General features: G+C 42.0%; 1 long non-coding RNA gene across 2 annotated transcripts; it reads right to left on the bottom strand.

Moving 5' to 3' along the window:
- Positions 1-1231: 1231 nt before the first annotated feature.
- On the bottom strand, positions 1232-6763 carry LOC111262814 (uncharacterized). 2 transcript variants are annotated; one of them, XR_002681869.2, is made up of 3 exons: positions 6312-6763; positions 5523-5600; positions 1232-1623 (listed from the first exon to the last, which is right to left on the bottom strand). It is a non-coding gene; the product is annotated as an uncharacterized LOC111262814 (long non-coding RNA). The 2 variants fall into 2 exon arrangements; XR_015312052.1 differs by having other exon boundaries at positions 6567-6763.
- Between the last annotated feature and the right edge of the window lie 5645 nt (positions 6764-12408).

The following is a 12408-nucleotide window of genomic DNA, read 5'->3' as shown; positions in this document are numbered from 1 at the left end:
CTACGTTAGTGATCGATTCTGTCTGCTACACAATACTTACTAATGCAGTTTTCGTTTAATTATTCTTTATTAGTAAGTGCCATTTTATTCAGAGTTGCATCAAAAGCTGTCAGAAGAAGATTCCTCTGCAGATACGTGCTTTCAGTATTCTGCACAGTAGGTGCAATTAGTAAATCAGAAATCGATCTGAAATTACTATACCACTAGCAAAGGTCTAGATCTATACCTATTAATATTTACTACCTAACCTAACCTAGACAATTTAACGGCAGTTTCATTAGATGGATGACATTGTAATAGTAATATTAAAATTGTGTTCCTCGTATGTTAGTCGGGAACACATCTGGGATTGGTAACTTATCATACGAAATAAACTGTAGGCAGAGGTAAAATGAAAAGTGAAAAGCTAGTTCTTAATCATCATGCGGTGCTGCAAGATGGCAGTATTAGCGCCTACAAAGCGGAAAACGTAGGAGGAGAAACAGTGACTAATAGTTCTGACCAACATCTACATTCAACTAACGTCGAGGTGGATCTTTAATTTTGAGAAGATTCGAATAAGGCAGTGAAAAGCAAGTGTATGTTGTTTTTAAATTTTTAAGAAATATTTTTCTTCTCCTTCTTCATGACTTTCCTTTTGAAGAATGCTTTATTATATTTTATCGGCATATTTAAGTAGCGATTTTTATCATTTTATTGGCTGTACAAACCGAATAAACCTATGACTTGAAGCGTTAATTTTTTTCTCGAAGGATCTGCATGCGATGGCTACACGAAGGTAGATTTGCCCACCTTCGACAACCTCTCTGATGTGGCCAGAGGTGGAGCTGACATAAAGGGCCAGATACGTCTGTGAGATACTTGACACGACAGCTACAGACGACTTCTTTTTGTATTTTGCTAGCAGGTTTTGGACCATACGCGAAAAAAGCGGGTTTTAGCGGAATTTTAAGAAGTATTTTTTCGTATTAACGCCTTGCGCTTATTCGACCGAATGAACCTATAAACCACCATTTAGAGTTAACCATGTCTTTTGATACTGAATAAAAATTTAAGCCTTTAAAAAAATTCAGGTCTCTGTTATGAGCGTAGTTCACGTACCGATAGCACTTAACAACACAAAACGTAAAAACTAGAGCCCGCTGTAGTCGGTCGCATTGTTTTGTAATTAACAGCTGATCATGGATTCATCAAATTATTTTAAATAGCCGTTAAGAAAAAAACCATACGATTGTTTCTCCAAAAGTGATTTCTTTCTATCGTTTATAATTAATGCTTATTTGATTATAACATGCCGAAAATTGGAATTAGATACTACGCTACTGCGTGTATGGCTCAACATCACTATACGAGCTATTCTATGTTTTTGCCGAGTTCCAGGTGCCAATTGACAATGCGCAATCTTTCATATGTCACGAAAATGATGATTTATTCTGACGACGATTTTCCTAATTGTCACAGTGATAATTTTAAGCGTCTTAACGGTGATGGGGACGAACCAGGCAGGAAGCACTACGGATTCAGGCCGTTAGTGGAAGGCGGTGATTTCCAAAACTACAAACAACTCGTCTTGTAAAGAAGCAGAGACGACGAAAAAGCAAACGCAAACAGCGAGGACAAATTCTAAAATTGAAAAAAAAAAAAAAAAAAAAACGCTGAAAAAGCTACATATTTGCGTAAGTTTGCTTTGCTTTAGACGAATTACTAAGTTCTCGGGAATTAACGGAAAGATTCGTTAGACAACGAGGGACCTCTGCTACATTAAAAACAGCTATGAAGATATTCTCAAAAAGCCGTGTTCGAGGAACAGGCATCGACACCCAGGTTCAGGTAGCAGCATTGATTTAATTATTAAGGTATTATACCGCTTTATTTCTGTCTTTGTAACCTCTAAGTTGCCGACCGCGCTAATTTCTGACATGTTCCGAATGTCACGCTATCCTGCGTGGTGTACTAGAGATAGATCTCAAGTGGTTTGCATACGCTTGATTACGTTTGGAGTGATATTTTCCGTTCGTAAATACTTTGAATAGAAGAACCTGTATCGAACCGTAGTGTTGTGTATTGCAGCCAATCGGCTGCTTTCAATTTATCCATTATCGGCATCTTCAACGGAACATTGGTTTGGTTTATGCTTTGTGGGCCATGCACAAAAGGAAATAATATTCATATTAAACGATATGAGCAGTCTAACCTTAGAATCATACAATTTCTAGCACATATATTTCAAGTGATAGGTCCTATTTTGAGAAGTCCTTTGTAAAATCGATTTTATCCTTTGCGCATGTGTAGCATACATGCATATAAACAAAGATAAGTTACCATAGACGCATTCACATTAACATTCAATACAGATAACCCAGAGAGCATTCAGTGGCACGACGATAGCGACATATACCTGACGTAACAAATAACGATTTACGAAGACGAATAGAAACGATCAATAGACGTATATAAATCGAACAGTTGAAGACACTTCGTGCAATTTTAGTTCGTTCGCGACGGTAATCAGTTGCTACGTGACACCTCGGGGCCTGAAAGGCTAAACATGCCAGAGATTGAAGACTTATACGTTTTTTTTGTCTACTATGATGCGGCTGTAGTTACATACAACACGCGCCTCGGCCAGGTGTTGGTGAAAAGTTAGGTTGCTTTTATCGAACGTCGAATAACGTCGCGCACACATCACCAGCCACAGCATGTCGAATCATGCGATGGAGTAGCCTCCCCTGCTGCCATTCCGTTAACAGTGAATGAGCTTACACCGAAATATTTGTTTTGCCGATTGAAAATTTGTTATAGCAACATAGCTCAGAGTAGAAGCAAAGTGATCTTTCTTAAATGTAGTGCTGACTGATACTACGTTGAGGACAATGGACTTTCTTCGAAAACACGGCATCGCTGGTCTGCACAACCGATTGATGCGGATCGGGCGTAGCGCCAAGTTCAGCACGGTTCCAGATGAGATTATATTGGAAGTTGAAGCTCTGGATCCAGAGGTACGGAAACTTCTTATGAACACAGCTGAATTCAATTACGTATATGAAATACCGCTGTTTGAAGCTGTCAAAGCGGCCAAGGAAGAGATCGCAATGCGGTTTCTTCATTGGGGAACAGTACCAACCTTGCAGTTATATGAAGCTCTTTTCGCTTGTTATCCAGGCGAATCTAAGGATATTTATGGACAAATGCTACAAAGAACGCCTCAGGACGTTGTTAAAGATGTGTTCTGGTTGGCGTGCGAGAAAAACGAACCGCACGTAGGTGCTTTGGCCTTATCCATGTTAGCTTGTCCATTTGAGAACTATCTTGAAACGATGACATCGTGCAGTGAGATGATCTCGATCATTCATCAGTACGCACCATTAGTCGAAGGCGTACAAAACGAACGAGTTGCCGGTCTTTTCCTAGTGGCACTCTGCGATCAGGAACCCGTTATACCGGCTCTGCTAGACACGGTTAATGCGACGCTCGGAGAAAAGTCACGAATATTCATCATACTTGGGGCCGCTAACGTTATAGGCGAAAAAATCGAGCAGGGTAGACTTTTATGGAAAATGGCCATCCGATCATTTTGGGGTAAGCAAATACCCGAATACCCAACTTCTACGGAAGTCGGCATGCTAGAGGGCGTAGATGAATTTCGAAACGTCGACGAGCCGGAACAGATGGAAGAGACGGACGCTCTGCTTCAGGCACTGATGGCAATCGAACGTAGTTTCGGCCGTGGCTTGCTTCTCTTGTCCGCTCTACTAGCTCGGCCGTACACAGAAAAACTTTGCGTGTACGCAATGCAATTGATGATACGAACAAACAAGTTAACAAACGAGAATATCAATCGTCTTGACGACAACCTCACCAAATTGGGAGTGTACAGAAATGGCAAACTATCAACTGTGGTCGACCTTCTCGATTGCTGTCTTGACGCCATCCACCACATTACAATGGGCTGCACTGGGGAGACCCAGCGACAGGACGACGTCGTGCAGCACCAGCACCAACTTCCACAACAAAGTCAACATCAGTCTCAGCAGATTCACAGGTTCGACGATCAACTGATGATGGACGCCTGTTTTCAAGCACGCGGACTGTTATATCGGGTGGAACGGCAAAACCCGCTTTTTGGCCTACTGTTGACAGAGTTTATCGCAAAACTGTTGCTATCGTTAGAATGGATTAATATAAACATTAATGACAACCGACTGAAATTTGTGCTACAGAGGATTACACGATCGTGCAGAAAGATTAACGACGGCCCGTATCTTTTTATTCGTTTAGGCGGTCTCCGTAATCAGGAGCCAGGAAGGTTAAATATCATGCAGATACTGAAATTCTTTGAAGCAATTTGAAGTCATTTGATGTCGGCAACTGCGTACTAATTTACACAGACCCACCAGGTCAGGACACAGATTCACTTTACGTCCAAGGTTATAATATCATTAGTACGGGTACAGTGACAGCTGTCCTTTTAGAAAGATGTTCAATGTGTTAGCTTGTACTAAACGTTAAAACAAACCTAGTGAGTTTTTTTAGGCAATAAACAAAACAAACACCACGCATCAGGGTTGAAATTGACGGCGCTGTGCGGAATCGAACAGTTATACATTTCTATGTGAAACAGAGCTTTGTTATTTTTCCATTTGCTATATATATATATATATATGTGAATGAGCGACTAGCAGTAACAGGGTCCTTCTGTGTTTTTTGTAAATGACATTTATTTTGCAACATAAGGCAAATGTTCCTGATGGCGTCGGGCCACTTTCTATGTACCGCCTTTTTATTTGTGCTACCCGAAGGTGCAGAAAGAAATAATTTTATAGTAGCTAAGGTCACAATGAGTAGCGGCAGTCGTGATAGCATTAGATATTAAGCAACAAATTTAAAATCGATTCTTGTCTAAATAGCATATCCTTTGTTGAACTACCCCCATGCATTTGGGGACTAATCGTTCGCAAACTTTGCGATACAAGCAATCATGCCCTTTAGAGACAGCTTCAATGTAAAACGGTGCCTCTGAAGTGACACCATACATGAACAGATATAAGATTCAAGATCCTTCGTATGTATAGAAATTTATCCGTACTTTGGAATCCGTCCATGGAAGGGCCTAAAAATGATCATTATATGCGCTACTTAGGATTGGAAGCTGGTAATGATTACAATGGCATTTAGATAGTTGCTGAAATTACTAAACTAAGATTTAATCGAGTAATGAACGTAAGTATAAGGAACGTGCCATCGCCACAGGACATACGTGCGAATCTGGTATTTAAGGCAGCGAGAAATGGCCGCCTTAATGATTTTCTTCGAATACACGTTTTTACCACGTATCTTTCCTGCGATACATTTTTTCAGAGATCATTCGTCCATTAAACGGACGAGGTGTGATTCGATAATAGAAAGAAAAAGCAATGCGTATGATCACCGATAGACAAATTGTCGCATCTATTGTTTTAAATACATTAGTTATAATTAAAGTATATTTGTAATTGATCTAAAAGGATGAAACAAAAACTTACAGTTTGGCGCAAAGGGCTGCAAGTAACGTTCGCATCGTCCGGAGTGCTTTGCCAAGGTTATTTCGTCAGTCGCAAAGGCTAACTCAAAAAAAAACCCATATAAAATTAACAAGTGTAACGTAGGACACACTGAACGTCTCACTAGAATTCCTCTAGCCGCACCCCAGCGTATACATCTCCCGTGTATTTTGTTGTTGGTGTTTATTTCTCGTTTATTAAGTAAAATAGCGATGATAGTAGCGAGCCAATGTGATACATCGAAGATCGTAATGAGCAGTAGTGAGTTACACAGAACTCCAGGTCAACTAACGTATAGCACAGATCAATGAAAGTATTAGCCATTTTTTTCTGTCAATATATGAAGACAATGCTACATGACACACCTATCTACATAGCTTCGACCGTGTAACTGTACTCATATAGCAATTTCTGCCAATATGTCGGACGTGAAAAACGTTCAGCATTACGTTCAACTTTTGCAACTAAAAGGTAACGAGGATTGATCAAGTAAACGAACTATAAAAGTATAGGATAGATAAACAGAGGATTAAGTCGATATTATTAAGTTATCCTGCTCGTTCGCATCGATACAACTTTCGTCGAGTTGTCGGGAGGTGTCCCACTGAATATTCACGTCTGGCGCCATCGCCGTTAGACATTTTATCAGGCCGGCTTGCATAATACGAAACTGTCTGTGGTATTTCGTTTCTATCAAGATTAGAAATATTACAGTAGCGAGACAATTTGCAAACCGCCTTCACCGCATCGCTGACGGATCAGGTATCTCACCTTGCCGTTTCACATTTCCGTCAAGTAAACGTGTGACCGTCAATAGAACAATCGAAGGTTCCTATACAAACGTACTGCATAAAATTTCTGAGAACAGTCCACCGATTGATTATCTATACCGAAGGGTGCTTCGTGTCCGATAATTTTCGTATTGCTAAACGAAATGCTTGTTTAATCAAACACACTTTCGTAAATTTGCAGGCTTTTCATATAGATGATAATCTCTGTTCATAAAATGCTCGCACAGTAGCTTACCGACACGCACAAAACGGCACAACGGTTCTATCGTTTCCTCCTTCGTGCAGTGAGCTGATTGAGAGAGGTTCTAATATATTTATGATTCATACCAGCGCTAGGATAGCGGTGTACAGAATGTGTTTGTGTGAACGGTAGTGTTCACTTAGCACAAAGCGGAATTTTCCGTAATTCTATAACCTGGCTTTGATCAAACTAAAAACTATACCGGTGCGGACCACAAATATTCCGTGGCGAATAACGCGGTCTTTCTAAAACGGGATCGACTAAATCCGCTGGGTTTAGCGGCGGGCTGCACGAACGACGACAAGGTTTAGGGCTTATTCGAACAGTCGACCACTGAGGGTCCGATCAACAAAGCCGTCTAGTCCACATATTATGACCCTCTGATTCACTGGCAAAAGGTGCTGGCCGCACTCTCACTTATTCCTACCGGTGGTAGCGATTTTCTACTGGGCAGGCACATGCCGCCGGCGGCAGTCGGCTTAAAAAGCAAAAACCTTCGGACGACACAAACATTTGGTGACTCAAACCAATCCTTGTGATAAACACGAAGAGGACTACAAATTTTTTCTAACACGAAGTGCAAGCGTGCTTAGATCGTCCGACAGCATCGATAATTTACCCCGGTCATCTTTGGCATGCAACAACGTATGGGGTCGTTTTCAAAGATGTATAGACGTTTCTAACTATTTTCTTTAGTACAGAAAGCGCCAATGGATAGTTCAACTTTCATTCGCTTCGATGAATTCGTTATTTGCCGTTATAAATAACTGTTTCGCATTTTTCGTGCCGCGTCCTTCAATCGACGATTTTCGGCGCTATCTCTTTCACGCTTAGGTAACATGTTGTTTTACTTTTTAATATTGACAATATAATTAGTCTATAGCTTCTAATTATTACTTCTGCGCCGCGCATTAGATTAGGGTAGTAGTACATTTATGATATGGCGATTGTGGAGTACGTGTTCGATAGGAATGGAAACACTTAGAAGTTGATGGCATCGTCTCACGATTACTGCATTTCATATCATTTTTAGACCGTCGCTAGATACAGCTGTTCATATTCATATTTTTCTAAAGCGATCATTTTTTCTCGAAGTCCAAAAACGAAAACTTTTTTTATCTTATCTAACAGCTTTATTGTCAAGGCTATGCGTACGCCATGTCCAAGGTCGCTGATAACTCGGTCAGTTACGCATTGAAAGTAATGCACAATCCGGGACCATTTAACATAACTCTAGAAAATGACAAGACACGAGAGTTTTAGGAAACACCGACACACTCAGCTGACAAAAATAAACAATTGAACTACAGAAATTTGAGAATGGCTTTGCACATGTTGGTTCCTCTACCTAACACCAAACACCCTTTCCTGTTTGATTTGTACCACAACAAGTACGACTCAGCGCATGTTTTTTTACCGTCAGCTTTAATCTCCATTTCGATGTGCTGATACAGTAAATCTAATGGCTTTGTGACTCCGTACCTGACAGCTGTACTGGCATCCTCGTTTGTTTTTAATCCAACTTTAAGTTTATGATCGTAAAGAACAAGCAAAATAGTGCTTACAATGGAGGACCTCCGTGCTCTTGGACTGGTCAAGTTACACCGAGATCTCATGGACAATTTAAACCATGGCACACAGGATGAGTTATCAAACTCAATACGAGGTCAGATTGACGCTCTTGGATGGCTCACACAGGAACTCGTTGTAAACTGTGCGGCTGAGTTAGACGGTTCCACACCGCTGCTCGCAGCCAGCGCTCGAGGTAAATGGCGGGCTGTTGACCAGCTGCTTCAGCGGCAAGCGGTGCCGTCGATTGTAGAGTTCGTGTCAATTTTGAGGTCGAAACTACCTCATCGCCAAGTTATTGCTGAGCAGCTCCTCAGACATGCGAGACCCGCCATAATTCAACGTGTACTTTGGTTAGCGTGCCAACACAATGAAGTAGCCCTAGCCAAGGCCTGCCTTGAGCTGGGCGCATGTCCGGACTCGCAACTATGGGTTTATAACTGCGATAAGGACACGCCTGACGTCTGGATAGATACCGGGCCCCCCACGCCTCTTCTCTACGCAGCCAGCCAAGGTTACACGGAACTTTTCAAGACGCTAGAGAAATATGGCGCCGACACCGAGCTTAGCGATGATGACGACATCGGATGTCTCACTCTAGCAGCGTTCGGACGCCACATACACCTTGTGGAACACCTAACATCAGTCAAAGCAGGCACTGACCCCGTCGATAAAGCCAACGCCTACGAAATTCTTGGCGCAGCGCACGTTATCGCAGGTGACGTCGCTGCCGGTAAAAACGCCTGGAAAAAAGCGATCTGCATTCTGGAAAAAGAGGCCCATATTCACAAAAGTAGGCACGTCGCACGTATGAACTCACTCAATACCAAACTCGGCTTTCGAGAGCCGGCTGAGCTGGATCGGATGAGAGCGAAGGAGTTCCGTATTCAGGCACTGATTGTTTTTGAGAGGCATCTCTTTGGCAGTCGGCTTTTTATCGAAGGGCTACTAGCAGCACCGTATACGATTGATGTCTCGATTGAAGCTTTGTTCATCATCTTGAAATGCGACAAACTGACAGTCGAAAACTTGAGCAAAATTCAAGTTCACCTTGAAAAGTTAGGCTTCTTCAAGGCCACCGAGATAAACAAGGTAATGCTTTGCCTAGAATGGTGTATAACCGCTGTGGGCCATCTGCGAGATCTTGTACAAATATACCCAGTTAGTTGGCAAGACCTTGTTCGGTACAAGGCACTAGTGAAGTTCACCTGTCAGGTGTTGATTTGTCTCGAAGGTTACAGTAGAGACGAATTAAACCATCCGCATCTTCATCATTTGTTACGTCGTATTGTCGGTGTGTGTCATCCAATGGCGCACGTGTACTCCTTACTTCACTGTTTACTGCGGAACAGGCTTAAACAGGGCGCGTTTGATGAAAACAATATTTTCGATTTGTTAGTAAAAGCCGGCGCTGATATGGTCGTCTTTGATGCGAACCAAAACACACTTCTACACGAAGCTGTCATCGCCCATGGAAATGACCTGCCGTTCCCGAAACATCTAGTTTTAAGTTTAATTCATGCTGAAGTTCCTCTAACTGCGATTAACCGAAAAGGTGTCTCTGTTGAGAAAGCTCTTTACCGTTTTTTGGACTGCACTAGTTAGTTACGTGCATTACCGATTAGTAGCGGTAGTTTAAAGAAAGTGACGAAAAATAAAGTTCGATCTTAATACAATATTACAATGACGATTTTAGTTGACAGTTGTTACGTCTTACAATTACGAAACTTTTGGTGAAATGAATAATTAGAAAACTCGGCCCCTATGAAAAGCTAAGCCAGTACGCAGTTTCGCCATCAAGTATGTTACACATAGTTAAGTATCCCGGTAGAAGGAAGTAGGAACTATGTTTCAACCATACAAATTCGTTTCAGACCGTGCTGCTACTGCAATGCAATGATCATTCTTAAAGATGTAATAAAAATTGTAGGAAAAATAAGTGAATTTTTGTTGTTAATTTTAGTATGAGCATATGTATCGCTGTTAATCGTGTTGTTGACATGCGTCAGTCTACCGCAACAACGCCTTAGTTTTTATTTCATCAAAAAGCTACCACGTACACAGACCTTTATCTCATGGTCTCCAACACAGATAACCTGAGCGCCAAATAAAAGATTCACTGATCTTTTTGTACGAAGCACACGAAACTTCCGACATACTGTATGATGGAACGATGTGATTATAGAAATATCTCCACAGTAAGGGTAATGTTAACTTTCCACGGAAACGGTGTCACATTTACTATTGTAGAAATGTCGACCTAGAAAGGTTTCTACGACCGCATCAACAATGGCGCCATTTGTTCTCTACGCTGCTGCTATAGTATCTGTCCTATCGTCGCCTTACTGTTCACGTCGCCAAATTCGATGCGTGTTTAATCTCCGTTACGCTTTATTACCAACTCAGTTTGTATTAATGTAGGAGTAATCGAACTACTAACGAACTAAGAACATAAAAAAAAAATCTATTGAAATGCTCGGAGTTAGCCGTCTGTAACATTAGAAAGAGGAAATACATATTGCTGCGAGGATTTTCCACCTCGCGGTAGAACGATAGATCATCATCAAGCGCTACCATTGTCAGCAGTATCATGATAAAATGACTCCCACCAAAATGTAATTGGCAGACATTTTTAGCTCAGGGCTCTCGTCGCAGGGTTTGCCCGCAGGATGCCGAGGATATAAGCGGCGATGGTCTAATAGTGCCAATGATTTCAAGTTTAGTACCACCAAATCTTGGTGATTTGGTGCAATCTGCCTGTGCAACGAGTAGAGTATATTTTGATCTTAATCTACAGCCCTTACGAAGACTAAAGCTGTAGGCCACAAATAATGAGAGATATTCCGCATAGCCAACTGGTTCTCGTGGTTCAGTTAACGTCGATTGGTCGCTTGCGTCAAATTTTCTCGCATTAACATATCAGCATTCTGCTGACAGCGGCAGCTTATCCTGTGAAGCCTTAATTCATGGCTGTATTGTTGAAATTTATCCTCAGTATTCATCCTATAGAGCCTGAAATGTCCTGTTCACATCATAACTGGTCATCACTATTATTGCTTAATTATATCGCTACCTACGATTTATATAGTGAGCATCATTAGAAAGACGTAGACAAGCTAAGCAGAACTTCGTTTTTATCTGCATTACACAGCCAGTAATTGTGACAGTGTCAAAAATAACGTCGTTATTAGATGGTCATAGCCGACACTATCTCGTTAATGGATACCACAATAATTACTGTGCCCGCATCATTTTGAAAGGCCAATAATGCCATATTCCATTGAATAAAGCAACCGTTTCCATACGTTATTAATTTTTCTACCAATAAGTGAACAACTCTTGATATAACCCATCGTTGCCTGACATTTCTAAGCAGGCAAATGTTATGTCCATATAAAATCCATTTACTTCGAAATATTTTGATCAGTTGCCAGGAAGGATCCGCTAATTGTGCCACCGAGCTAGCCACAACGACCAGCTCATTCGCTGCTCAGAGAAGGTTCCATCACCCTTCGATCATTCCTCTAGTTCATAGCTAATAGTTTGGACGGTAACGTCCACCTATTTTTCGTGATGGAACGTCGCAGCTGCGCCGCTGTCGATCGTCTGCTGGATCAGCTGCGACAAAGTGGCCGGCTAGAAATTCGGCCTGTGCCGCGTCATGGCCGCCGCCCTGGCCAGGCTCGCCATAATCCGTATGAGGCAGGTGTCAAACGCTACGAAATGTCTGGGATGGGCATCTACAATGACGACAATGCGACGGAACCCCGCGAAGAACCGCCACCGCCGGCAAAACCGTCACAACCGAAGCGGTTACGAAAAACCCGACGACATCAGCTATCCGGCGATGAAGGTCGAGATGGCAGTGAAGACACGTCGGTTGAGTTGCTAGACAATGGAAGCCGTTCGCCGACCGACGATTGCTCTGATCTAGGGCTCATCTTGCCAGATCTTGGGGTCGAGACTGATCTGGGCTTTAGTACGCCAATGACGTCGTTGAATCACGATGAGCCCGAAGCACCTGACGGGTATGGCCAAAAATACATTTGTCCCTTGGAGCTTGGTTATGATACAGAAGAGGTAGCATCGAACCGAGAGCGATCGTAGTAATCATAGAATATGATGATCCCGTTCTGTCCGCCGGCCATCTCGGGCAGAGAGAGACTCACCTTTTGAATCATTAATAATGCGTAGTTATGATAGACACAACAAACGACAAATGCGGCAGACAATAAATTTAGAAGCCTTTTGTATGTTCATAGCATTA

This window comes from Varroa jacobsoni, unplaced genomic scaffold (assembly GCF_002532875.2).
Source record: "Varroa jacobsoni isolate VJ856 unplaced genomic scaffold, vjacob_1.0 scaffold_702, whole genome shotgun sequence".
In the NCBI taxonomy this organism is placed as follows: Eukaryota; Metazoa; Arthropoda; class Arachnida; order Mesostigmata; family Varroidae; genus Varroa; species Varroa jacobsoni.
This window is presented reverse-complemented; position numbering and strand designations above follow the sequence as displayed.